Below are 24,176 nucleotides of genomic sequence, written 5' to 3'. Positions count from 1 at the left end.
TGAATCAGTGTGATGCTGGGAGTGGATGGCCCACCTGAGGACTGTTACAAACAACGTTAAAAGGAAACCTGGAAAGGAAGAGGTGGTACTGTTGGTTCTCCTATTGCTGTTGGTTCTTCTGGAGGAGCTTGTTGAGCTTCTTTCCTGATAAGAAGTTTGCTATTCTCACTGTCAGAGGAGATCAGGACCTTGTTATCTCAGAAAGGCTGTGGTTTCCTTTGGGGGAGCTCTGGTTCTTTCTTTGAGCATTGTATCCTGGCTCAGGAGGGGAAGATGTGTGCTAATCAATCTCCAGGAGAAGCTTGTCACACTGGCTTTCTGATATGAACTTGGAGGAGCTCAGGTCCTTATTTTGAGTGTTGCTTCCTGGCTCCAGTGCAGAACCCTCAGCCTACTGGCACAGTCCTGCATCCCGCTGGCATAGACTTTCTAGCTTCTACTGCATAATTTTGGGCCTTCCTAGTGAAGATCAGTAAAACAGACTTGCATGAGTGATTGTCGTGGGCTCTAGGCCTCCAGTTGGACTTGTGGACGCATTGTCATGAGCTCTAGGTCTTCAGCTGGACTCATGCAAGACATTGCCATAGGATCCAGGTCCTCAGCTGAATTCTTTGGGTCTTTAGTGTATGGAAAGGTTTCCTGCACTTTTTTGTGTTTGCTTCTTTGCGTGACTATTATAAGTCTATAAATTATGTGTCCTGTATTAAATTGTTTCCCTTTCAAACCATGACTACAACAGAATGACTTCAACTGTTAGTGTTTAGTGCTGTCAGCGAAGGTAGGGTCTTTACTAATATGATGGGCTAATATAATAGAAAAAGGATGTGATTATATAATACTTAAGTCCATGTGGTTATTTACTACACTTTTTGTGAAGACAGTGCCCTTTTCTGAAGAAAATAAGTCTGTTTGGGACTGATTATAAATCTCAGTAGACTGAGATCACCTTATTTTTCTAAATGACTGAGTTGTAAGGACTGCATTTTATTGTAAAAATGACATTTTGATGTATTTTCTTTTACATGGACAGTTGGCTTTGTAATAAGATTCACTAATTGATTTATAATGTATTCTAATTTATTGCATGCATAATTGCTTAAACTTACTGAATAAGCACAAAATGTTTCACAGGCAGAAGTCTCCCTGTTCAGTGTCTCTGCCCCAGCCCAGTTTGGTCTTTCTCTTTTGATAATATAAATAATTACTTATGTAGAACTGCCTGTTTTCTCCATAAGAAGCAATATATCTTGTGTTTATAAAGTAGCTGCAAGGTCAGATACTCATTCAGTCCAAAAATACCTTCTTTGAAATCATCACAGTATGAGCAAGCTCAGTAATAAAAATTCAGAACTGCTGCTTCCTTGTTAAGTAGCTGGCACCTCCAAGCTGTGCTTGACCTCATCAGAATTCTCCACTGTGAACAGTCCCTGACTTTGCCTTTCATTGGAGCCTTTGGTCCCCGCCTTGCTTTTTCTAAACAAGTTTACCTGTGGTTATTTGCATTTTCAATGAATTATTTGCTTCAGTGCTTTTTTTTTTGAGGGTGCCATATGTTTATTTATTCAAACAATAGATTCTGAGTGCCTTTTAAATACTATAGTCGGGCTTCTGAGTACATTATTCACCAATGTGAATTATTTTGAGATATTTTAGAAATGAATTATTAGTTTATTTTACTTACAGTTTTTAACTCAACATTTCCTTTGCTTGGAGAGCAGTGTGAATCTCTTTATGTCTCATCTCCTTTACGTGGAACAGAAATAGAATGCTGTCAACTTCATCTGGTTTTTCTTTTAGACAGAATATTTCACTAAAGAGTTGAAGGTGAGCACAGATTCATATAGTTTTCACAAAAATCCACAAAAACAAATATGGATGTAAAGGGTAATAAAGGTAGCTTTTAGTATCTCGTTTCCCAATGCTTTGATAGTGAAATAGAATATTGGTTGCTTGCAGCGTTCTGTGTAAGTTGATGTTACAGTTATGTATAAGATGCTTATGGCTTCTCAACTTCTGACAAATGGGGTTTTGAGAACTGAATCTAATTAATATTACACTAATGATAATATTATAGAAATCTCAAGTCATACTTAATAAGGTTTTGTCAGGAAACTTCACTTGTCTGACAAATAAATTATTCTCAAAGCTCATTTCAAATTAATACTTATTCTCCATCTTGTTTACTTTAGAATATGTGTTTACTAAAATCATTGCCTTGGTTTTTGACGGGGGAAGCACGGGTGGGGAGCATGTATGATGTTTGGGATTAAACTCAAAGGCCCTAACATAGAGCTAGACCTCCAGCCCTTCTCTGACTACATAGCGAAATTCTCATTAAAAAAAAAAGGGCAGGGATGAGCACAAAACTGATGAAACTAATCATTGCTTAGGTTGTTTTAACAGACCATTATCGGTGATGCATGCCTCTCATGTCAGTACTCTGTAGGCTGAGGTGGGAGGATCTTTGCAAGTTCAAGACCAGCCTGGGCTACAAAGTGAGCTCAAGGCCAGTCTGAAGAGCATAGTGAGACCCTGTATCAAAAAACAAAAATCAAAACAAAACTAAACAAACCAAGGTATTATCAAATGGCCAAGGTAATAAAACTAGTTATTTGCATGATTTCCTAAACTCATCAGAATGTTCTAGGGTAAAGTTAATGTAATTTTTTATCCTTGCTTTTAATATGAATTCTGTTTACATTTATTCTGTCTTTCTCATACATGTACCCTTGACATAGTAGAGATTTTTCCTTTAGGCTTAAAAATCATGAAAATACAGCAGATTAAATGGTCAGTGCAATGAGTAAAGTTGATAGCTAAAAGAAAAATGAACAGATAGAAAAATAAGCATCTGAGAACACCAAACTCCGTTTCATAAACATGCCAGGTATTTAAAACTTAGCAGAGAACAGAGACTGTCATGAGAATTTATTCAGTTCTCCATTTCTGGCAATTCTTTCATAGCTGAATCTGAGGACTTTTACTCCTAAAAGTTTGACCCTTGATTTCTATTAACAGTTTCTAAATTTGTCAGATAATACTGCACATCAGTATTCTGTTGCTCATCCTACTTACTGCTTCCACACAAACTTATTAAGATGTGTTAGCTATGTGAGGTGAGACAAGCATTTTAAAGGCGATGAAGAAATGAGCAATCAGAATGGATTCTACCCAGGAATAACTGAATGACTAGCCTATACTCATCATGAAGAATGACTGCTTAGGTCCTCCCAGAGTTATTCCCTTTCTGTCAACCCAGTGGCTTTTCAATCAGTTGGAGCCAAGTTCCTGTTTTATCTTAGACAGTGGCTGAGATTTCCTGCAGCTTCCTGTCCCACCAGAGGTCTTCCCATTCCCAGTTCTGTGTAAGCAATTAGCCACTTTACCCTGTGAAGAATCTAGTTTACTGGTAAAACCGTAAACTGTCTAAAAGCCTGAGTGTTCATAATACCGTATGAAGCTAATAGTTTGTTTTATTCCATATGTTTGTTATTCCTGTTGGAAGGAAGTTGAAAACCTAAATGTGATTCAGCAAATCAGTTTACTCAGGGCAAAGGTGAGTGGTGCTAACATACAAATGTGTAAATTTTAAGATATTTGAGGTTGGCTGTCCTAATGTAGGGAAAACCCATATTAAAAATGTAATTAGTCATCATGCATAGGACATGTCAGGTAACTTCCAATTGTATATGGCACAGCACCAAGTACACACAGCTGTGCCATATACAATATAGCTTACAAGAGGAATTAGAAACTTTCTCAGAAATTTTGCTTTGACTGGTTATTTTCATAAACCTTACAAAGATATAACATTTCTTTGTATAAATGAGGCTGCATATTTTTCTACACTGATGACAATTAGTCTCTTCAGACTTTAAACCAATGAAAAATTATGGAATCACTCTATTATTATTTAGCAGAAATTTATTGACTATGTTTCCAAACTGCAAAGATTTCACAGTCTTATATGAGGTATATATACACATAGAGGCATATTATTTGAACATAGCTTAGGAAGTGGAAAGAATGGGTAGAGAACATGAGATTCCAGAGGTAAACTGCTGATGGATTTCAAGAGAGTACTAAAGTGCTTGATAGAAGAGGGATTACATGAACATTTTGACGATGTGCGAAAGTTAAGAAAATATTGAGTGTGAACAAAAAGTGGCTGAAAGAGAGTTGTGCCTGTAAGTACTGGTGTGTGAAGGACCCAGAAGTGTCAGGAAAGTAAGCAAGCTGAGCAGCCAGTGGAAGGCAAGATGGGGAAGAACATGAGGGAGAAACATAGGAGTGTGCAACCCCATCCATCCAGTGGTCAGGAACTTAGCTTGTATGTTTGATAGTCTAGCATTTTATTTTCACTGTTTTTTTTTAAAATCTATATTCATATTATTTATTTGCCATCCTCCCAATAACTATGTCATATTTTAGCACAGGTAACAGTGATCACCCTAGGTATTTCAAGCAGGGAGGAATTTATTAGAGAGAATTACATGATTCATTGAAAAAAAGGAGTGGAGTCTGTTTCCCTGTTGTTGATTTCATGATCCAGTATTGTTGCTCTGCAGCAGATAGAGAGAATGCTTTACTACTATGGATTCAAATGCTTGTCCCACAGATTGCTGATTAGACACTGCTATGTTACACATTGTAGCCAACAGCCATACCAGTGAGGAGCTAGGCTGAATCTCACTTGCACCTTCTGATGACTGAGTGAGGGAACCTCACTGCAGAACTTAGAACCCTGATATAAGGGAGGCTGTCATTCTAGCCTCTCTGCTTCAGAGAGGTAGGAGAAAGCAATGACAGTCAATGATCAGCAATCCCAAGTAACATTGAGAACAGCACTCTAGTTTGTACTGGACTATCTATTATATAAAATGTGAGATTTAATTTTTTTCTGATCCCCCAACCCTCCAAAAAAACTACCTTTATTATAATGCTATCCAGAAAAAAGAATCAAAGAAGCTGAAAAGAATCTGAAAAGAAGTCCAGGAGAGTAGAAGACCCTCGTGGGCTACAGAGAAAATAAATATCTTTAAAGGAAGAAAGAAATGACTAGTATTGAAAAAACATTTTTCTTGCAGTAAAGTTTAGATAGGTTTCAATGGTCAAAAGAAGGTCAGAAGGCAAATCTGGCATTACTCAGATCATGAAGCGGAGTGGCATCTAGGTGTGGAGAACTGTATTGGCAGCTTTCTGTTGTGAGGATGAAATATGTGATAACATACCCCGAGTAGGAAAGTTCTATTGACTCACCATTTCAGAGGTTGCAGTCCATGGTCAGCCAGCAACATGGCAGAAATGCTAAAGCTGAAGTGCACGGCAGAGTACGTGCAGGAAACAGGGAAACAGCCTGCCAGGAAGGGGTCAGGAACCAGCTGTAGTCCTCAAAATTGCATCCCCATGACCCACTTCCTCCAACTAAGTCCCATCTCCTAACAACCATCAGCTCCCATGGGTTAGCTCATCATGAAGATAACAGGCTCATACTCATAATCCAGTCATCTTGTTAGGGTCTCTCAGTCCAGTCCGCCTGAAAAATCAAGATTAACCTTCCTTGAACACTTTGAAAATGAATTTAAGGTAGCTTTTCTACATACACACATATATACACACAGCACAACCTCGGTCACTTTTTAAGTATTAAAGTTGTTGAGTTTTTTCTTTGAGCGATTGAACTGTTCCTTCCATCATCTTTTGGCTTTTATGATCTTTGTCACTAAGTCGTTTTTCAAAGTTGCTACTTGGGTGGTTATTCTTTCACTACTTTTAAATAGCCTTTTATTGCCTTGGGATTTAGAGATTCTTGAGTTTAGAGCAGAATGACTTTCACTGAATTATGCAATCTCTGACTGCTGCAGTACGTTGCTCTGGCCCCACCCTGTCCTTTGCTTCCACTCCTGGACCTCCAGTTACGTGCATGTAAGACCTACCACGTGTGTCTTACGCTTTTCAATATATCTTCCCTCACCCAGAAGTTGCCCTGCCTAATTTCAATTTAGGAATACAATTTTACTATCTGTTTTCTGAAGCATGTTATGACAGTTATTTTAAAGCTTATGTTTGATCACTGTAAAATTTAATTATGAGTTACTATTAATGTTAATACCAATAATACTAATGGAATACTAATACTAATATTGCTATGAAGTTAGCCTATCTCCTAGTTTCAAGTGATTTAGAACTTGGGATATATTACCACATTTATGTGAATATCTGACATTGTGATTGTGCCTCAAAAAAAGTACTGTAGAGTGAAAACTGTTCACGCATGCTTCTTGCGTATTTGTGTCCTGGTTGTTTTAGTTGCTTGCTAGTGTTTAACATGTATTTTTAAAAATTTAATCTAGTTTTGTTGTTGCTCTAATGAGAATGTTGATCTACAAGCTATCCTGCTGTAGGTAAGTGAAAATTTAACCATTTTCCATGTTTCATCTTCTATAAATTGATTATATTAGGGATTTTCCTCAATTTTTATTAATATATATTCTCAGTATGGTAAATATATTAATTGTGGGGGAACTGACGTATAAACATACTGATCTCAATCCTTTTCACTTCCGTTTTGTCTTGGATCCCCTTCTTAACCTTCCACATAACCAACTCATTCATTCATTGATCCTTTGTATTTGTTGTCTCAATTTCCTTAATTTTTGTGTTGATATTTATAAATTCAGTCCATTAGTTTTAGATTTGGATTGTTCTTGTCTTTTAGTATCCATTATCAGGTTATTTTTTGGATATCAGTTTATTCTTCTTATATGTGCATTTAGAACTATAAGCTTTCTGCTTATAATTGCTTTCCTTGTGTTCCGTAGGTTTGTTGTGCTCCCATTACTATGTACTTAAAGGAATATTTTTACTTCTTCCCTGATTTCTTCTGTGATTCATTGATTATTCAATAATGTATCATTTAATCTCCATATTTTTGTGTAGTTCCCATGGCTTTTTTTGCTGTGACTTCTAGTTTCTTTCTACTGTGATCTCTTGTTATTCAGGAGATTATCTCAGTTCTCTTCTATTTCCTTAAGCATGCTTTATGGCTGAAGATATGGTGCAATTTGGAGAAAGTTCCATGGGCTGTTGAGAAAAATGTGTATTTTGTTGTTGGATGAAATAGTTTGTGGATATTTGTTAAACTCGTTTGTGCAGTACTGTGATATAATGCTCATGTTGTTGACTTTTTGTCTGGTTTCCCTAATTACGAGAGTGGTATTTTGAAGTCCCCAACTATGTTCATATTGAAATGTCTGTTCTTTTAAATCCAGTAGATTGTGTTTTATGGGGTTGGTGTGCCAACATTTTGTGCATAGGTATTTACAATTATTATTTCTTCTGGTCGAATTGATCCCTTTGCCAATATGTAAGGATCACCTTTGTCTCTTTTGATCAGTTTTGGCTTGAAGTCTATTGTGTCTAAAAATAAGATTCAGGCTCCCTCGAGTGGAGTATTGTTTTCCATCCTTCCATTTCCATCTGTGTTCTCCCCTTTGTAGGTGGTATTTCTCCTCTGGTAATGTATGGTTGCCAGTGTGCCACTCTGTCTGTTTTTCTTATGAGTTATTATTGCAAGGTATATATCAAATCATTACATGATTGCATTTTTAAAAGTGCTGATTTCTTTCTTTTCTTTTAACAACTCTCCCAGTTAGATCTCTGCTGCTAGTGGCCTCCCTTATTCTGTCTAGGATTTCCTTAACTGTTTTCTGCAGTGCTGGTTTGGCGCTTATGACATTCCTTAGGATTTGTCATGCAACATCCTTAGTCCTATGTCCATTTTAAAAGCTAATTTTGAGAGTATTTGAAAATATTTTTCATTTGATTACCTTTATTCTGTTCTTGAAGCCTCTCAGGAGAAAGTTGTGCCGTTCAAAGTGATTTTTGTGACACTGTTAATAGTGAGAATAGAGTTCAGTTGAGATACTGTGATCTGTAGAGCTACTAAAAAAATAAGGTTAAATTTGCAATTAGGCAGTGAAGTTGACCTGACTGTTTACCTCCTTAAGGACTGGAGATACAACTCAGTGGCACGGCACCTGGCCGGCAAGTAGGCAGTCCTGAGTTCCATCCCTGGTACTCCACGCCCCTGTTATTCATTTGTAGTCTCCTTTTTCAGAAGGATGGGTTACCCTTCCTTCCCTGTATATGATTAAATGATGTAACCCACGGCCTTCACACGGAGCTATATTTCCAACCATTTTTCAATTTAAACATTTTTTGTAAATATTGAGATAGGGTTTTGCTAAGCTACTAAGCTGCCTGTGCTGGGCTTAGATACTTCATTCTTTCTGCCTCAGCCCCTTAAAGTGCTGGTATCAAAGGTGTGTACCCCCACTTTCATCATGGATTTTCTGTGTGGGTTCTTCTTAGCCCTGGCCTATGAGAACTGATTTTTTTTTTTTTTTTGAGAACTGAATCTTTAAAACCCCATTACTCATTTAGATTGGATAAAAGCTATTATGTATTCAAAAGTCACAAGATAAAAATCATTTTTAAAATCCTTATTTTCATGTTCTTTCCTTGTGTATCACTTTGATCACACTGCTCCTTCATTCTACTGTGAGCCTCACATGTCACATCTTAAAACTGCACCACATCCTGAATGTGATCAACTTCGTGTTGATCAGTGTTTCTCTTGAACAGAATTTTCAGCAAACTCTGGCCTGGCAGTTAGAATAACTTGTGAATAAGTTTGTAATTTGAAACTTCTCCGATTGAAAATACTATCTGTATAGTCAGTAATGTTTTCCTTGCTTATGTCTGTTTAAGGATTATATGAATTCTTTCTTGCAATTTTTACAAATCTGTGTCAGTATTCTATTTTTTGTAGGGGGAACTGTTTTCAAACTGGGACAACTTTGTGTATTTGTAAGAAGGTAACAGGTATAGAAGAGTGTTTTTTTTTTCCCCATGAAACACTTCCATTTTCTACATCTTGCTTATGTTCTGTCTTTTCTACTAACCAGTAAAGACAATGAACAATTTGGTAGCTTATTAAAACTCAAATTAAAAATTTTGTTCACCAGTAAGATACAAAAGTATAAAAATAAATTGATTTCTAATTGAAAAACAAGGGTAAAGAGATAGTCACTATTGTAAAAATCAAGATACATGCTGTATTTTTAAAATAAATAATTGTTAGACTTTAATTGCAATTTACAGTTGCATTAAAAATTATGCAGTGCCACTTTATATAAGCTAAGAGAGATTTTAATTCCCAGATTATCTTCCTCTATGCTTTGATATGTGTAAATGAGAAATCATAGAATCAGTATTGATGGTATTGCTTCATATAATCTCTTTTCACAGTGTCTTTAATTCTACAATGTTTAAAATTTTGAAAATTAGTTTTTTAAAATCCCTGGAATATGCGGATATTTAGAGTCTTTATAACATTGATCGTTAGTGCTCATTTTCTTTACTGCACACATGTTAATGTTTATGACTATCCAGCACCACCCCAAGCCCTCCTGTCAGTGCACTCTTACATTTAGAAATTATACGAGTTGAGTTCTGAATTGTGTATGATACTGTAAGTTTAAAACAAGAAATCATGTTTTCCAGTTTTTTCCAGTTAGTTCCGATAGTTATTCTGCATGAGTCCAAATGTCTTCAGCTGCCCAAGTGATGAGCACATCCCAACATCTGGCTTTACTGTGTATTCTGTGATTTATTGAACAATCATAGGTCATGTCATTTTATGGAGACCGAAAAAAAGTGTGTAATGCAATAATCTTAAATTTAGCCCTAGATTAAAGAAGATGATAGCTATAACAAAAAAGAATAACCACAACTAAGTTTGAGTACTGTGTCAGGCAGTTACATTTAATAATTTAATTTCAGACCTCTGTTTAAATGATATAAAATATTAATAACCATTTCATAACTAAGGAATGAAATGTAGAAAATCGAGAGTTCATTTATGATCATAGGACGAGTATAGAGCTAGACCACAAACCTAAGGCTGTTGAAATCTAGAGTCTATGCCTTTAACACGTTCCCACTCTGTTGTAACACATCATTTTTAATGAACTACACAGGAATCTTTTTTTTTTTTTATTGGTACCAGGGATCGAACTTACGACCGCCTGCTTGCAAGACAGGTGCTTATGCCACTGAGCTAAATCCCCAGCCCCTACACAAGAATCTTAAAACATATGAAATGAAAGCTCACTATCAATTCCTGATACTCTTATCTGCATGTCCATTATCTACAGTAACAAGGTGCTAGTAGCAAATCAGTTTTTTGTTTTAATGCATCATGTATATGAGGTCCTTTTTCCTGGTGTCAGCTGGCTTGTGATCAAGAACTACAGATGAGTTTTTAGTGTAAGCCTGTGGGGAAAAAATTACAGTTAGGGTGGTAAATCTGCTGGAATCATATAATGACTTTAAAACCTAAGGTAAATGCTTTCTGGATTATCTGTCACTTGGGATTACTTACACTGTGATCCTTGAAGTGACTGTAGATGATTGAATGTTGAGTGTTTTATTGGAACTGTAAGTTCTTATGTTGAGAATGCAATGAGCCACATAAACATGTATGCTTAGTTACTTAATAATTAATTTGGGATTTCATCACAGGAATTATTTAAAAACCTATGCACAAAGTGATTTTATCTCATGGGAGAAATCCTATTATTTGGATTAAAGAAGTGACTAATGTGCCTGACTCTTTTCTATGTCCAATAATAAACAACTGAATAATGTGCAGTTGTTTTTTTTTAAAAGAGATGTAAGAGAAATTACTATAGGAAAAATCTGTTAAGATATGTTTGTGAACCTCCGAAAGCTTTAAACTTTAGACCTTTTCTGCTTTATTAAGCAAACAATAGTATTCTGTAATTGCATGAAATAAAACTAAAATGTTTTATACAAGTGATGACAGTGATTTCAGTGCCTCTTGATCTTAGGCATAAATTAGACACTAGATGTAGGAGTAGTGCATTAATGTGAAGGTCAGAAATTTCATTGTCAGAAATTGCTAAAAATTGTTTTGTGACATTGCTACCTGTGGAACCATTGGCACATTTCTTGATTTCTGCACTTCATAGTTCACTGTGTGTAAACTGTGATTAATAAGAATTTTCTACCTTGAGGTATTGTGAAGAATAAACAATACACTAATATATATGCAAAATTAAGTTTTAAGTACCATTTATATGCAGCAAAAGGGATTGAAGTTTGGGGCCAGCATTTAATTAGCACTAGATATCATTTGAGCTGATGTTCAGAATTATTATTGTAAAAAAAAGCAGATTCTTGAGGGATCTGAGGGATCATCTAGTGCACTTGTGACTTAAACTCTTTGACCCAGTTTTATAGTTCCTTGATTTAAACAACATACATCTGTATTCTTCCATTTGCACACTTAGAACACAAGTATGAAAATTACACAGTACTTGAATGAGGCATACATATGTACATATACATGCATATATACAGATAGGTCTTAACTGCAAATTAACTGCCTCTTCTCATATGTACGTAAACAGTACATATACATATACATGCACAATCATTTCTCCTTTGATTTTTCAATTCCTTTCATGCTAAAAAGGCACAAGACCATGTATATCTATGTATATTTATATATCTATATCTATATATATATATATACAGACTATATATAAAACTATATATATAGATAGACAGATATCTATAGTAGGTAGATATGTCTACCAGCATTTATACCTGCACTAAACTGTATTCCCATGCCTATACGATTTACATATATGCATATTTGGAACTTTATGGTTATATTTACATAATTAACACGTGTAGAAGAATTAGAAGAAGAAAAACTCAGGGGAAAAACATACTAGAATCTCACAAATAGGAAAATACACGTTAAAGGAAAGGCAAAGATAGGGGTGATACTTTAGCATAGGATTTGTTGACTTTGGCACTACTACTACTTTTGTTGTCTTTATTTTGGAAACTCTCCTGTCAACCCTTCCTTTGTTTGTGACAATCAGAAATGTCTTTAGACATTCTTCAGTGTCCCCTGTGGGACAACATCATCTGTGGCTGAAAACTACTCCTTAGGTATAAATGTGAATCCTCAGTATGCCAGTGAAATTGGAAAAATTCTAAAAGAGTAAGACCAAGACAAAGATGCCAAGTGCAGTAACCAACTGTGCGAAGGAAAAAGGGAGGAGTGGATGTAAATATTATATATTGGAAGCATGCAATAGAGTTTGATAGAAAGAAGTCAAGTCAGGATATCTCCACATAGAAAGGACTTGAGTAGCACTTTTTATTTTTTTACCATGGGATCAAATTATCTATACAGTCATTATCAGACATGTATACCTCTTACTGTGTTTCATTATAGAACTTATAATCTCTCTGACATTTGTTTTACCTGATTGGAAGAAAACAGTATGCACAGGCTCATAACTAACTTCAGGAAATTTGATGTATGCTTAAACTAAATTTTAGAACATTAGATTTTTATTTTATTGGGTGTGCTGGATTCTTATCTGAATTTTCCTGTGTTTCTGCTATAATAAAGGTAATGGACTTCAAATTAACACAAATATAAAATGTGACGTGGTGTGTGTGTGTGTGTCTTGTTCTGGGGACTAAACTCAGAACCTTTTCACAGGCTTCCTCCCCAGCACTTTCTTTCTCTTTTGAGAAAGGGTTTCATCAGGCCATGATATTGCCCAGGCTGGGCTAGAACTCTTCCTGCCTCAGCTTTCCATTCACTTACTAGACAATATCAACACCCAGTGCTGACATTAGAGAGTGCACTATTATGCCTGACTAAAATGTGACACATTTGGTGTAGGTGCATTGGATGTGTGTGTCTCTCATCTTTTTTCTCAAAAAAACATTGCATTGTAATAGTACATTGAAACTATTCATTGAATTTCTGTAGTGAGAGGAATGACTAAAATGGCAACTAATTATTTAAATATTCTTAATAAAAGGCTGACCAAGTGGAATGCTTTTACCCTGACTTGTGTGTGTAGTATAATTAAGTTCACATATTCACTGTTTAAAATTTAGATATGGGATAATTTACAGATTTTGAACCTAAGAACTCTCAGGGTACAGGAAACCTTCTTGATGAACTTTGACTAGTAGAGATGTGCTGGGTGCCAGCACAACCCATGTCTTCACTGGGCCCCTCGTCCTGTAAGTGAGAGAGCCATAGAGTTGGAGCGTCCTAGCACGTGGAAAAGGAGTGTCTAATTCCGGTCAAGAGGGCTCTGGTAAGAGTGCAGAAACATATTCACAATCATTTCAGGTAGCAATCAAGAGTAAGGGAAATGGCGAGTGGGCTGGTCAGATGAGGTGGAACCTAGTCTGGGACTCAGGTGTGTACCCTTCTTACAAAAGACTGCACTGCAACTCACTTCCTGTCCCATGTACTAAGGTTTTATTTACTACATTGCCTTTTGTAAGGGAACATGCAAGCATCAGTGGCTCAAAATAAAATGAGGTAAATTTTTCTTTATTTCGAAGTGTTAAAAGGAAGAAACAATAAAATTTGACAACTGGTTTTTCCATGTATGTTTCTGTTTCCATGTATTATCCCTGTTGTGAAATGAGACTTTGGTTTTTTCTTTTCACTCTGTCATCCTTTCTCTTTTTCCTTTCAGACCTGTACCCTGCACAGCCTAGACAGTACACACAACGCAGGATGCTCTTCCCAAATTAAGAATGATTTTTCTGGTGCTATTATCCTAAAGCCAGTTCGATAACAGAGGAACTAAATAAGAAGTAGACTTTATGGGGTGGGTTATTGATATCTGCCTTATGCCATTAAGTTTGTTGCTGGCAGAGGTGTGTTGGAGAAGTGGTTGCAGGTCATCAAAAAACTATCATAGCACAGCATTTATTACACTGTCTGAATTCAGTTGCGTAATTGGTTCTTCGAAATATGCAACTGAATTCAGAACCAATTTCACTTGAACTGCGTGAGGAAAGATGAACTGGTGTTTGTTTTGTTTTGTTTTGTTTTGTTTTCTGTCATTTCCAGGGGTAATGAGAGAAGTATGGGAGAATCAGTTAAGTCTTAGGAATTACTCTTACAATTAAATCACAAATCCACGTAGCATCATAGCAATTTCTTCAGCTTCTGTAAGATGATATTTCTTCATTTATAAACTGAAGGGAAAAAATTTTACCAGATAATTTGGTAAGTATGATTATAGATATTTATTCTCCTGGCATTTAAACATAACTAGTAAAATTGACATTATAGTAACAATAATATTACTTGGATACTTTTACTTAAATCAGTGTTTCCTCATTCATTTTTAATCCCTTCCATTTTTATGGAATGTAGAGTTGAAACATTTTGCATTATTTGCATGTTTCATGTTTTCTAAACGCACTTAACTGAAAATTAGTGAAAAATGCCTGTATTTCTTTGAGGGAGGGGAACTGCTGCTATCAGGATTAGGGTTAAAAATCTAGCACCATCAGATTTATTGTTGTGCTGAGTTGATTTTACAGGTATGTTCACTAAGCATTTATTGATTGAGTGAAAGCTTTTCATCAAAATCTGAAATAGTTTCTGTAAAGAGGTCAGACTTGTTATGATGGTTTCTCAATATCAAACTATTTGCCCAGTGTGTAGCAGTTTGTATTTCTAGGGAACACTACAGTGACTGAAATTGTATACTTTTAGTTATCAGTTATACTTAGTTCATTGCTATACTTTAATTCCAAATTATGAGTGGATACACACATTTATTTCTGTATGATATCCATGTCTCTAATCTAAAACTGATAGAAGTAACTCCCTTGGCAAATTGAGCTTTAATAGGATCTGTAATTTTCTTGTAACCACAGTGTAATGTAATTATTTTCTGCTAATAACATTGCAGTTCACTACAAGCCAGCAACACAAAAACCAGGTTAAAAATTAGAAAAGACTCTTTTCCCTTTATGAATTTTTTTCTTAAAATATATTTGTATTACTATTAAAAAGAATTCAGGTAGCAATTTTAAGAACTTAGTCAATTAAAAATTAATGAATTTTTACAAAATTTCCACTCCTTTTTCTTTCTGCAAATATAACCTTTTTTATTTTAAAAGTAGCACAGATTTACCTTAGAAAACACAGAAAATATAGGAAAATGTTTTAAAAATGAAATATAGTTCATGCATATATTCACCTAATAGAGAAACCATTTATTTAACATTCTGCAGTGTTTTTCTATACTTTATCTAATTTTTATTTGTAAAAAATGCTTTAGAGGACAAAATTAAGTTCATTCTTTAGACAGTTTGTACACTAACATTTTTACACTTGAAATTATATGTACAGTGTTTGCCAATACTATTGAATATTACTTCTCTGCTTGCCTGAAAATCTCACTCATTATAAATGATTTTAAAATAGAGTTGCCTACAGTATACTTAACTGACGTTAGTACCTGTCCTGTGTACCTTTGAAATGTTTCCTAGATAGATCTAGTTTATAGTTACCATAAATATCATTGTTCTAAAGTTGATTCTATTTTTATGACTACTTTTTCTGTTTCTGATTTGTCCTGCTACGAATAAGGCAAAGTAAAATGTCCTTGTGCTTTCGTTGTCAAAAATCTCATATTGCCCATTATGTCTAAATGCAAGTTCTTGCTGTCAGTTATCAGCTATTTTACCAGGAAGAAGGTTTTATAACCAGCCAGAATATATAAATTCATTGATAATTTAACTGTAATAGTTACACAAATTCACATTTTCTATAAAATACTGCCTACAATTTAATTAAAAAATTTTAATCTAAGTCAGTAGCGATTGTGCCTCTGAGGATTTTTTCTCCCAAAACAATCTAAAGCACTTAACTTGTATGAAATTGAGATGGTCGATACTTATGTAATCTTCCAAACAGAGTGACTGCACAGGAGAGCTGCTGCTCGGTGCCAGCGTTTGACATTTTGAGGTAATCACAAGGGTCATGAATAAGTCTGTTACTTTCTTTGACTCATGTGTCTTTTTTCTTTCCTTCTCTTTTCAAAAGTGCAGTGTATTCTCTTTTGCTAATTTCTGAAAGTTAGCACTGTTGACTGAGCATGTGATTTGCAAACATCAGTTTGTTTTGAAACATAGAACAATTAGAAATATATCTTGAATGGACTCTGAATACAAGGTCACTTCCTTTCTGCTCCCCAGGAGATGTGAGTGTTTGGAGAAGAGGGAAGAATAGGGTCACAGTGCCTATATTTTTAAAAATTAGTGATTATTGGTATGTGATTATTGGTTCTAAGGATTTTAAGATTTGAGACAAAACTCAGCAGTGCTTCTAAAAGTGTATATCATTTAAAGTGTATGCTATTTATATTCCTCACTTGCAGAATAATAGAGTGTTGTTTTTACAACATCATTGTCGGCATTACTGTTATGGGCTTTTCCATCCTTTATTTCCATGAATGAATAAGTATCCTAGCCCAGAGGAGCTCCGGACTGAGACGCCCCTTCATGATGTGCTACACCTGATTGCCTGACACATGTTCTCCCCCTCCGCCCCTCTGAGGGGAACACCAGCTGCTGCTCCTTCCTGCCGTCTTGTTTCTGCCTGTCTCCTGGGCTGTCGCCTGCTTGCCGTGTGGCTGTCTTGCTGGGAACAGTCAGTGGGGGCATTTGTACAATTAATTCCATGTGAATGTGTTAATCACATACACCTGTGTGTCCCACAGTGCTTGTAGGGCAAAGGAGACCACTAAAACAGCACTTTAACAATCACCCTCTCAGACCTCAGAAGACCAGTGTGGGTCTATATTTTTTTTACCTGGAAGCCAGCAGTCAAGGATAAAACTATTGGGTTGCATGAGAGCATTTTAGTAATGCTGTAGTAAACTGAAATGGATTAAGTCTACTGCTCATGTAAACCTTTCGGGCCTTTACAAATGCTTGCTGTGCTACCTCTGCAATTATCCGCCACATCTGCCTCTGTTTCCAGGGAGAGGTAAGAGAAGATTGATCTGTCTCCTGCCCTTGGTCTTGTTTTGACCTAATGGTACACCTCTCTCTTTAAAACTTTTGTGGTAGCAGACAAGCACACATAGATTTTTCTAGACTAGTGGCTCACACTTTATACCAAAAGTAAACTCCTATTTGCTAGACCTTTCTTTATGGAAAAGGTTATGTTTTTGTCATGTGTCAGGGTTTCCAAATGTATCATTTGACTGTCACAGCCACTATAAGGTCAAATTTTCTTTTCTCTGAAATTTGATTTTTTTTTTTTTTGCCTCTGTGAGATATTGTTATAAAAATAACTGTTTACAGTGAACATTTTGGAAAATCAGAAGCAAGGCCCAGCTAGTAGAAGAGAAGAGTAATCTGTTTAGGAATGGTAAACACTATTGTATATTTAAAAATATGTAAGTAGCACAGACTGTTTGCCTCAGGTACTGGAGTGAGATTATAGTTCAACAGAAATATGTAAATGAAGCTTTTATACCTTAAGAGTCAATAAGGCACATTTTCTTCTCATTTATAGAGAAACTTTAATAGTGTAAATCATCTGCTAGATAGAACGTTAATTTAAAGCTAAAAGAACAAAAGATAGGAGATAGAAAAGATAAGTCTTTAAGTTATCGCTTTATAAATTTATAAATGTCATGATAGTTTCAAAGTGCTAATTTTGCAAGACAAAATACAGTCTTGTCAACAGCATCAGTGGTGAATTGAATCCCAAAAAACGATTTAGACTACACTTTCAGTACAAATTAGATTTAGATAACAACTTGGCGGGGAGCATGTGAGGTGCTCAGACCTGTCTCTACACATTATTTCCCCTATTATTAACATTGTGTGTTTGTGTATATATGTGTTACATTTAATCATTTAATGAAGGCATAGTGATACTGTATCATTACCGTATAGTCTATAGTTTAAAGCTCATTCTCTGTTGTGTAGTTCTGTGGGTTTTGACAAATGCGTAGCAGACGTGTATTTCATATAGTTTCACTACCCAACTCGGCCACTGTATTCCAACTATTCATCCCCATCTTGCTTCCTTCCCCAAACCCTTAGTTACTATGTATCGGTTTACTGTCTTAATAATTTTGTCTTTGCATACAGTTAAAATGGTAAATTTCTTCCTATAATACCTTGGTGGGCTTTGTGAGGTTCAGTTTAAAAGCAGTCTAAGACAATAAGAATTAAACCAACTTTCTAGACTTCCTTTTTTGACAGTACTTTTTCATGTAAAGGATAGAGTTTAGGTGGCTTAAGATCCAAAGTATTTTGAACACCATATTCTGTAGTAGTAAATGTCGTCAGTATTCATCAATTAAGTAATGTTAAAGTTACCATTGGCTAATTTATGTATTTACATTTATAACCAAACGTATTTGTCTATTCAATCCTTAGGAATGTCCATTATTACTTTGAAAAATGTACAAACAAAATCCATTCTCCTATTTACCAATTCCAGTTTGTAATAATATAGGGCTCATACCAGAGTTTCAGAGTTCTAGTCTACTGTAAACATGAATTCTGATTGATTTGGGTAGATAAGATGATATGCTACAGGAAAATATAACGACTAAGAAATAAGGCAACTTTGGAATAATTTTAAATGTGTATATTAGGTTCTTTTAAATTCATATATGAAAATGTATACATAAACTGTTAAAGTCCAAAGAGTTCATTTTAGTATTCATATGTTCTGTAATTTAAGGAATTGATCATTTCTTAACTGACAGTTGATCTAAAAGTTGAGTTAAATATTTACTTGAATATCTTACTCTAACCTGCAGTTGGTAAGTCATTCAATACTTTTAAATCCAAGTCACAGGTTCTTAATTAAGATAATTCTATTTGTTTCCTTTTGCTCTGTTGTATACAGTTTTAGAGAGATTATAATTTATCTTTCTTTAGTATGAGTTAATTTTTCTTGGTGAGTTTTATAAATTTACACTTTTCTGGCATTTGTATTGAACATGTAAAAAAGAAAAATTATGAAAACAAGGTAAATTACAATTATGAAGACACAGGAAAAACAAATTTTGAAAAATAGCCTTCCTTTTTTATAAAAGAACAGATAAGAAAGTAAAATGCATGCGGTATTCACAAATGAATGTTTAGTGACCTTTAACACTGGCAAAACTGCTAGTCAGTGTTGCAAGATGCTTTTTTAAAAGCATGGTGCTTATGACCTTAAAATTTATCTATTCATGAAGTACAAAAGCTAAGGCATGTACTTACTGTGCATATCATGTTCAAAAGGAAGTGAGTTCTTTAGTTAAAGTATGCTTGTACTTAAAATAAAACAATGTAACCTAAAGGATCAAGTGACCGCAGGTATGTGGGTTCAGTTCAATTTCTTTTTTAGATGAAGTACAGTAAGCTTTTTAAAGCTAGTCCATAAAAGATAATTATGTTCAATTCATCATTAAGTCAACTTTGAACTTTAAAGACATAAGAAATATATAAACTTTTTGTTTCATTCATGGCAAGATGGTAAGAATGATTGTAATACCTACTAACCATTTTCGTATATTTTTATATATATGAGTAGATTTGATATATTTTATATTATAGAACTTAAAGACCAGACCAGTCAGTTAAAATGTATTCCATCAACTCTTACGTGATCTTCCTATGGGCCAGTCTGATTAAGCTAAAAAAAATATATTGAACCATCAAATACCACGACATCACTGCCTTACTCATTTCAAGAGATTCTTTAAAAATGTGACTGGTCCCTAAAGGCAGTTTGTTCAGCTGCTTTTACAAAACCTATTCGGTTGTTTCACAGTCCGTACGTACATCTGTAGATGATCCCGTGCCTGAAGTTACCTAGTCGGGTCACCTCTGAGAGAGCGTTAGTAACAGACTGCCTTGCATTTGGAAGTTTTCCATTTCCGAGACAATGGGATTGTGCTCATTTGCTTGTCTGTCACACTTTTTTTTTTTTTTTTTTTTGTCTTTTTTCTTTTTTTACCAGTACCGGAGATGGAACTCACGACCACCCACTGGCAAGGCAGGCGCTTATGCCGCTGAGCTAAATCCCCAGCCCCCATTTTTTTTTTTTTTTTTACTTTCTGTCACACTTCTTTCTATTAAAAGCACTTGATTCTTTAGAACAAATAAACAACAATTTTCCAAGCTTGGAATTACAGATTTTATAGATTGGGAAACTGGGGCTTAGAGCATTTTAATGGTAATACTAAAATGGTACTGCTCATAAACAGCAGGGGTAGGTTGTAAGTTTTATTCTTTTGAATGCAAATTTTCTTTCATAACAGCTTCTATCTTATCTTACAACAGGCCACAACAGGACTCTTGTCATAGTTAACCCACAAGCTGTATAATATTAGGCATGTCATTTTATAGTGTTTCTAAAACCTGCTATCAAATTATTTCCCAAAAAGTATGTAGAAGCAAACTACAGCATAATTTATTTAAATGATGAACAGACAGTTGTCAGCATTACTTGTACTTGTAAAACCCACATCTTTAAACATCCCAGGTGCTATTGAAGGCAAAACAGACAGCATATAAATCATGGATAACCTTTAGTAATATATTTATTCAAATGGTATTCAACCCTGATGATTCAGAGGACTCTGAAGGATAGGTTAGTATCTAAACATTTTTTTTAAGTCTTCAGGTGATTAAAGTCCATGATCAACATTAAACATACTTCCTTTTCACTGGAAGACCATGACAAATTCACCTGGTGATAATGGCAGCTGCAGGAAGCACACTCTGGGAACAAACAAGTAGAGGTTTTAGATTACCTTCACTGAACAAAACGCCTAACGTGGAAGTTAGATTGAAATATTTATTCAAGAAAAAATCTGATTAGAAAAGTCCTGATATGGTCCTCGTATCACCTAAAGAAACATGTTCACTAGACTGTTACATGTAATATTTTATTGAGTGGATTATTAGTAAAACTAACTTTTGGACTTGTGAAGAATGCTCACATTTACCTTTAGATTTTCACACATAGTTTTTACAGATATATTATTGTATTTATCTTGCCAGATTGTAATGTTCATGGTATTATTTCTTAATATATTGTGAAAAAATGTAAACTTTACCAGACTTTTCGGGGATGTGTATAATGTTTGGAAAATGAACTTTCTCCTTGACAAAAACCCCATATTCCTATACAGCCTTCATGTCTTTAGAAGGAATGTTGTATTTGCTTGATAATGTGAACATAATAAGTTCCATCTTTGCATACTAGGGAAATCAACAGTAAAGCCTCAGTGAATGACACTACCCCATGCAAAAATATGGATAAATTTTATTTTATTTTATTTGGTATCAGGTTTTGAACTCACGACCTTGTGCTTACCAGGTAAGCGCTTAAACTACTGGGCTAAATCCCCAGCCCAATAAATTTTATTTGAAAACAAACACATTTGGTACTGACTTGAGTAGCCCGTTATCGTTGCATCAAGAATTGAGAAGTTAGTAATCAAGAGTAAAATTTTAATATGAAGTCCTTCCTTGTTCTTCTTCATCGTGCTTGAAATTTGTAAACTCATTTTTATGTCTGGGCTTTTCAGTATTCCTGCCCCTTCAAGGCTACAGACCTCCAATCCCCTCTCACTTTCTCAAGTGCATGCTTAGTTTCCTTTCCTTTGGCCTCTAGCTGCTTAGTGCTTTCTCTCAGTGTTTCCATAACTTTAATTCCCCTTCTGCTGTCTGCTCTGCTTCCAGCACTGACCACATCTTTCCATGTAGGGACTCAAAGCTCAAAGCCAAGGCATTTCAGTTTTTCTTCCTAAAAGTAAGGACGTGAATTTCTAGTGATGGATGATTTCGGGCGTTCTTGCATTTAAAAACGTGTACCACAGCCATTAGAGCCCATGTGTTTGTGGTGTTGCTGGCTTTACAAATATGTGTGTGTAGCCCAAAGCCAGAATAATGAATGGCTTTATCTAACACATTGTCATCACATGGTAGGAAGTTAGTAGGGGCTGTCAGAATGGGATGCTACGTCAACACTGAAAACAGATGAATGGTACAATAAGGATTTTGTCCTCTTTTTACTGATGAGGTACTATTTTTCTACTATGCTGGCAACATTTCAAATGCTACATGTGGAAAAAACAACACCATATGTCTTTGACGTTTGCATTTATACATTCATGAAAGGTCCCATGTCTTTGATCCAATGGTTTGTTTTATGCTTCCTTGTTTTTATGAGTATTTTGGTTTGAGTGTATGAGAAAGCTGTATAATTCCCAAGCTTCTGAAAGCACCTACTGATTGCTATTTGATCTTTGCAGCTTTCTAATATGTGCAACAGAATCAAGAGAGAAATATTCTTTTTCTTTGGCTATACAAAAACTTAAGGAGATATTTTCCTTAGTGAAGGCTTCAGTAGAGACCTGCAGAAGATGGGCTCCTGGTGCTTAGAGATTTGAGCAGCTTGCAAAGTTCAGTGAAGCTTTGTACCCTAGACTCAGTGTCTTTACAAATATTCTCCATGTTTCTTAGTCAAGACTTGTCAAAATTTACCACCAACAGTAGTTCTTCATTTACCTAAGGAACTGTCTATAACAGTGTGCAGTGTTCAGCCCTAGGCTTGGAAACGGATGCATCTTAGTTAGAAAACAGATTTGCCATGGAAAAAAATCATCATTTCTAAAGAAAGACTTTTGGGTATATCTGATACAGTAAAACAGAGAAAGTAATAAAGTCAAACTAGTGGTATATAATCATTATGCATTTAATAATGTATTATTTATGAAAATATCCTGAACAAAAAGTTTCTGTATGGGTAAACATACCAATAAAGAACCCTTACATTGTCCAACAAAGAAGTTAAATGATAAACAGAGAAGTGAAATGTTATTTTAGTTGGAAAAGTAGATAATGCTAACAGCTTTTACAGAGTAGTTTGATTTATGGTGTTTCTTTTGTTTCTTAATGTTTTTAAGATTTTAAAAGTTTCTCAGTTTCAGCACATGAAATGAAAATCGTGTCATTTAGAATTTCATACAGATTTGGATGGTTCATTGTTCTTTTTTCTAATTTGCATGTTTTTTAAAGTAAGTAGTTATCTTAGTTAAGAAAGGGGGAAACATTAAGACATCAACCCATTTCCTTTTTTAGTTGATCTGCTACCCATGTTGATGTATTTTTTCTTTTCCCATTGTTGCTGAATAAAATGACCTTGCACTATTGCCTATTGTATATTTTGAGTGGAGCTATGATTTATGTCCTATAAAGAATGGCTTTAAGAAATGTTTTGTTTCTTTCAGTGTTTGCTCACATTTTTGAGAGAGAACTGGTGAGAAATGACAAACTTAACATAATTTTACATTATTCTGCTACCATAATAAAGCTGAAGAAATGATTTTGGTCTCCATTTCATAGAACAATAATTTCTATGTTAGCCCACTTACGTTACATGTAACCAAGGTGGTCTAGCTCTCTCTGTCGTGGTCAGATTGATATACACCAGAGGAACAGTTGGACCATGTAGTGCCTCAGACGTAGGAATTCACTAAATGCTTGTTGAATTTGTAAGTTAATGTGTGTATGAATAGATGTATATTTTCCTTCCCAATAATTACATGCCAACAGCTTTAGTTTGGATCAAATCTTAGACTGTTTATTATTAACTTTTGTTCATGAATTATAAGAATTCAAATGAAATTGGACAAATTTATCATTACTTTAAACAAAGTCATAGATTTTAAAATTTGCAATATGAAAATTACCTAAAATTAATTCCTAAAATAATATAGTAGATTTGTATATTATTTTAATAAAAAATGTATTCTACATTAGATACATTTGTAACCCAGTTGTTATAAATCATTTATATTTATTAATGTAGCACTTGAGTTTGGGAAGTTGTAAAATATTTTAATCCTCAAAAATAATATAGTAGTTCGAGCTAAATATGAAAGAAGTATTATAGTGCGAACTATTGTTGCCAATTAATAGTATTCAGATTATAATAGTGTTGAGTAAGGGTACAATCTGTAAATTATAAAACTTTAAAGTTAGAAAGGATATTTATCTAATGAAAACTTAAATTAGTCTTTAACAGAAAAGTGAGACTCCTAAATGTAGTCGTGAATCAAACTAACAAAATGACTGTTTTAATTAAATATTTATACAATTTAAGTAACGTTTTGTATTTTAAACTTGTCTTCTCAGAGACTATATATGTCAGTTTACTGTTTCTGTATAGATTCCTATGGTCTCTTCCATGAAGAACTGATTTT

The 24,176-nt window shown here is 34.8% G+C and overlaps 1 protein-coding gene across 10 annotated transcripts in view; it reads left to right on the top strand.

The window, feature by feature from the left end:
* Positions 1 to 24,176, top strand: part of Klf12 (KLF transcription factor 12) — a 390,323-nt gene that overhangs the window by 233,611 nt on the left and 132,536 nt on the right. The window lies entirely within an intron of this gene.

Source organism: Cavia porcellus, unplaced genomic scaffold (assembly GCF_034190915.1).
Source record: "Cavia porcellus strain 051 isolate PalLab524CR breed Dunkin Hartley unplaced genomic scaffold, mCavPor4.1 scaffold_4, whole genome shotgun sequence".
Lineage (NCBI taxonomy): Eukaryota > Metazoa > Chordata > Mammalia > Rodentia > Caviidae > Cavia > Cavia porcellus.
Note: the sequence above shows the minus strand (reverse complement) of the source record. Positions and strands in the feature narration are given on the sequence as shown.